The sequence below is a fragment of the Pelobates fuscus genome, chromosome 3 (assembly GCF_036172605.1).
Source record: "Pelobates fuscus isolate aPelFus1 chromosome 3, aPelFus1.pri, whole genome shotgun sequence".
NCBI classification, from domain to species: Eukaryota; Metazoa; Chordata; class Amphibia; order Anura; family Pelobatidae; genus Pelobates; species Pelobates fuscus.
The window spans coordinates 43,495,252-43,500,836 of NC_086319.1; the positions used below are offsets into that span (position 1 = coordinate 43,495,252).

Here is a 5,585-nt window from a genome sequence, read left to right on the forward strand (position 1 = left end):
CTCCCCTGACCAAGTGGGCTCTGAAACAAAGTTCCACGCCCGCTAAAGACAATAGCCAGTGGACCCATCTGGCCAGTGTTGCGGTAGACACCGGTCCATGAGGGTTCACGTAAGAAGTCAGGAGGTGATCCGTCGAATGAGTTCGAAGGGGTTAGAGATATTGGTGTACCCCATTAGCGTTCTGACCACGTATAGTGTGGCGTGTGCCACAAGGCATGGGTAAGGCACTGAAGATGAATCAGGGTAGTTCGTCTCGCCATGGTAAAGGTAAACCCGTCTGGTGTGAGAGAGAAAACATCCGTACCGCAAGTCTTAACGTCCGCCACCGTCTAAATGAGGCAAGGCATAATAAGAGGGCTAGTTTGGCAGAAAGTTGCTTCAGTGGCAAACAAGGATTGTCCGGCTATCCCCTAAGGAATCTCGGCACCACCTCCACCTGCCAGGGGCGTGAATATTTGGGTGCCGGGATCTCGACAATTCGGTACCCCGTAGTAGTCGACAAAAAACAGAGTATCTTGGTCTACTGGTCTGCCCTGTACCGGAATGTGCGCCGCCGATATGGCGGATCTGATCACGTTGAAGGATCGATATGTGTGACAGATAGTTGAGGATCAGTGGGATAGGTGCGGTAAAGGGATCGGAATCCCTTTCCACACACCAATCACTCCAGGCCGACCAGGCAGAAACATAGCCTTTCCTGGTGCCGGGAGCCTATGAGTCCCATAGGAGGTCTTAGTTGATGCAATAGGTCGTGAATTGACCAGGAGCCCCTGAAACCGTCCAGACAACTAGTGCCAGTTGTCCTTCCATGACAAGGGATTGGGCTTCCCCTCGGGGTTCCGTCGGAAGTAGAGGGAAGGTAGGGACTAGTAGAGGGACTTCGCGAGACCTCTCCGGGCAATCCGGGAAATCACGGTAGGCCATGCTTGAGGGGTGTCATGAGCAGGAGCGATATCTTGTGGGTGTGTGTGTATCGAAGCACCCTTGCTATCGTGGAGAACGGTTGGGTCACTTGTGCGGGGGTACATCCATCGCCCGTATCCGAAGGAAGAGTCCAAGATCGTTTTGCCGATCCAAGTTTGTATGTGAAGTAATCACTATCGAAATTCCCTCCTCACTTCCGCTGACAGTGGTATCCAGTGGTCGTATGAGTGACCGGTGTGTACGTATCTCACTCTCAGTCTTTGCATGGCCCTGTAGTGTAGTGGGCCAGGGAAAATCGCTTGTATGGAGGAGGAGAGGAGGAGAGGAATCCCACAATCCGGCGAGTATCCTGAGAGGAGACGCATCCAACCTTAGAGCGTGTCCGACAGCTATCCTTATAGAGGCGCTCTTTGCTGTAGACGGACGTGGAACGTAGTTCTTCAAGCCGATGTCGCAACCGAGGAACTGGCCCTATTCAGATGGAGAAGCGATCTTTGTCTGTGTAAAACAAAAAACCCATGGAGTCCCAAAAGTGAACGACAAATTCGTCTGCAAAACGTAGCCTGGATTCGTAAAGAATCAGCAAGTCTTCCAGGTATACGAGGCATCGCACGCCCAAATTTACGGATGTGTGCCCTCACTGGTTACAGTGGCTTCCCGAGCACCACAAAGTCGTAAACTGCCGTGCTTGTCCTCACCATTGGAATCGGAAGAAACTTCGGCAGTCCAGGGCAACGGGTACTGACGAGCGTGCGTCCTTGAGGTCCAGATGTGTAAACCAGTCGTTATCGCTTAGGAGGTCTTGTAGAGGACGAATTTCCTCCATCTCAAAGCATTTGTATACCATGTAGGAGTTCCATTGATGTAGTGTCCTGGCTTTTCTTCTTGACCAGGAAAAATTTGCTAAGGAAGCCTTCCCCTCTGGTGCATGTTGAATTGTGCCCCTCCTGAAGAGGGTGCGGATTTTCTTGTCCACGAGGCGTTCCTGTTCCGCCAGTGTGTGTGATGGAGGTGAAGGGGCGACCTGAACGGCTGTGATAAAACTCTATGACATAGCCTAGTACTGTCTGGAGAACCCAGGTGACTTTGGTAGCCGTCTCCCAATTCTGTAAAACAGAGACAGGTTGCCGGTCATAAAATTGGAAACAGTTAGTTATGTACGTTGATTCACTAGTAGATGAAGCAGATGGGTTCCTTTGTGTAGTAGATGGGAGAAATATGAGGACTGTGTATACGATCTGGAACCTGTCGCCCAGAAACGTCTGGTGGCTCGGTTCCGCTACCGACCAGTCCTCCCAGAAACACCTTTCCCCGTAGGGGTGTGGAAGACATGTTTCAGCGAGGTCTGGGTTTAATTCAGTGTGGTGAATAAGTTCACGTGTTTCTTGAGTACTGCAATGAACACTACGTCGAATAGTAGGCCTTGTGCTTTGGGCCGAATTCTTGTCGTTCCTAAGTCCAATAGTGTGTTGTCGGTGCGGTCCCGCACAGATTTGCGTCTGTCGGCGCACTGTGCGTCATTTACGTTGCCCAGGAGGCATATCGAGCATTGAGCCCATTCATTGGAGGTGGTAGGGATGAGTTGTATACCCTGAGGTATTCGGTCTTGAGGCGTGCGCGTGTCGCTCATCTACCATGTCCAAAGTACGTGGTGGGTAATAGTCTTCTTTGTCGGAAGATTGTGGCGGACGGGGTTTAGGTTCCCGGTGCTCCGCCTATTTGGTCTGTATGATGGGCATCTTGCCCTTGATCTTAGTGGCAGGGGGCTGGAGCCCTTCCCTTGCCGTTTTGACTTGAAGCTTATGGCACCTGTGGTTCCTAGCTGATCTCCCATACAAGTACTAACCAGGCCCGAGTCTGGATGACTTCTGAGATCTGACGAGATCAGGCATTTTCAGACTGGTATGGCCAAAGGCTGACTTGAAGGCCTATGGGTCTGAGGCCTCCCTCAAGTTGTGTGGGGCAGAGCCCATAATAGAACCTCCTCCACTGAGTCCGCTACTGTGGCATTTGTCACTGCCTAGAAATCTTGGGAAGGTTGAGAGTATCCACCATGACTCGTTCCTGTCCTGTTGGGATATAGTGGGAGTCAGTGGGAGTAGTGTTTGAGGGTCAGCACGTAGGGGTGCTAGGCTCCTGATAGAACTGGGGATCACCCAGGCAGAATGGTTTGACTTGCCTGCTTAGTTTGATTGAGAGTATGAATACCTGTGCCAAGTGTAGAGGGGTCACCTCTATTAGTTTGATCTGGCTACTGAGAGCCGCGATGCAGGTGCGGCTGACTGGTAGTGGTGTTGGTCAGGTTAGCCGGGTTCACCAGAATGTACGTCAGAGCTGTATGCACGGTTTTTAACTATACAGGCTTATAATAGAGGCGCGTGGAGCCTGTCTCCATAAGGTCTGCAGTCGTAGGACCCACGTCTATGCGGATGGGTTCATCCCAGGTGGTGTGCCATAGTAACCCAGAGGACACCCATATTATAATTATTGGTACCTTGCCAGTATTGCATGCATATCTGGGGGGTCACCCCAGGTGGTGTGCCATTAAAAAATACCCAGAGGACACCCACGTTCGATATGTACACTAGGTACAGTAAATATACATATATGTATCCCTGTGAAGGGTACCACGCAATACATTCAGTTTCTTTAGTAATCCTGCCGTCAAATCATATCCAGCATGGTACTGTTGCTTTAATGTAAAACTGACAGGCAGTGTTTAAACATCCATATATGTCTGTAGTAAGCAGTGGTAAAGTTGAGGCGTAGGCCTCCGTGCATATGCTCGGGGTTCACCCCGGGTGGCGTGCCGTGGAAAACCAGAGGACACCCACATCAAAGGTAATGGTCTGTCAGTGACCTTGCACGCATATCTGGGGGGTCACCCCAGGTGGCGTGCCATGGAAAAATGCCCACATAAGGACACCCACATAAATTTGCACCGTCAGGTACAGCAATACAATATGACCCTATGTAGGGTACATTAATATGATATAGTATGCACTTTTTTGGGTACAGTAATATAATATGTCCTTTATATGGTACAGTGATACAGAATGATTCTGTATAGGGCGTAGTAATAGTTCTGTATAGTGATAGTGATACTGTGCGGTTGTAGGGTACAGTAATCCATTCATATTGTTTGCATGCTCAACATACATTTATTCCAGTGTAAGGCACGATGAGAGGATAATAACCAAGTGTCAGTGCACAGCAGAAAAATAAAAATCACTTTTGTTAATGGATGAGCATGCCTTTTAGAGAGGGAGGACCCCTGAAGGGGTTAATGGAGATGCAGGGCGCGGTGGTCGGATGGTTCCCGATCCGCCGTGTGCTGGAAATAGTTGTGTCTCTTAATGCATGCATGTAATTATAAACGGAGGCAGTATGTGTGGCAGGCACTGAGGTAAATCACAACCGGGTGAAAAAACACATGGAGCAAAGTAACATAGGGGATGTCCTTGTCCTCTCCCTTATAAATCACTAGGGAGGGTATGCATATGTGGAGCCCGGTGGTCGGGTGAGTTTCCGATCCGCCGAGCGAGCGGGGAAGGCGGCCGTCCGGTATCTCGCGAGCCGCGAGATCCAAGATGGCCGCCGCCCGCGTGTGAAGGTGCTCCGCGGCCCGCGAACGCGGCGGCGCGAAGCAGCGAGGATTAGATCAGAACCAAAACGATAACCCCAGCCTCCCTCCACCCGTCCCCATACAGACCCCCCACGAAATTAGAAGGGGCCGGCCCGCGAGGCACGTGCGACACTGATAGTCGTTGCGCTCGCGGGTACCGGCAGGAAGATGGAAAGAAATTTTACCAAGGGGGGAAAAACAGAAAAAACACACAGTGAAGGGACAGGGATAAGGGGGCCTAGGTAGGAATGATCTAAATAAGTCTAAAAATCTAAATTAAGATCTAAATAAGATCTAAATAAGATCTAAATAAGTCAATATACAATAAAAACAAACAAAATACACTAAGCAATTGCCAGAGGCAAAATACTCTGACCTGATGTTGGCTGGAGCAGCAAAGAAAGAGGAAGTGATGTCATAGACAGGGCCTTTTATGGGCACCATATCTTTTCTCTGATTGGTTGTTACTGTTTCTATGCTGCTGGAGTTTTCAGTAAAGAAAGATATGCAAATATGAAGCCTCCTGTCATGTGGTAAAATTGCATTTTCAGATGTTATGTCCCTTTTCGATTATGAACTGCATTGTGGAAATGATATTCCGTCCTCAGAAAGGGCATAACACGCAAATATTTCAAGGTTTGCAGGTACAAAACATAAGTTTTATTATGCATAAGTTTTTGTAGGACATTTTTTTTTTTAGTCCTGCAAGTAATCCATTAAAAATGTGGCTTTTTTTTCTGTTCACATTATTTTTATTAACAGGTTTTTATAGAACAATACAATATTGGGATGAAATAGAAACTTAACATTTCTAATATGGGGTAACAAGTAGGGAATGGGGGGAAATCAAACTAAAAGGGGGGAATAAGAGGTGGATTCCCTTCTTATGTGTCAAAATTGGAAATGACTGGTGTTTAAAGTCACGATGTATAATACAGAGTACACTGAAGAACAGAAAAAGAACATTAATTAGTTACCATATCAATGGTATTACAGGGTGTGTGAGATTAATTATGTCAGATATTTGTTTTTTATA

General features: G+C 48.2%; 1 pseudogene; it reads right to left on the bottom strand.

Moving 5' to 3' along the window:
* Nucleotides 1–2,721: 2,721 nt before the first annotated feature.
* Nucleotides 2,722–2,840, bottom strand: LOC134603833 (5S ribosomal RNA; annotated as a pseudogene).
* Nucleotides 2,841–5,585: the final 2,745 nt, after the last annotated feature.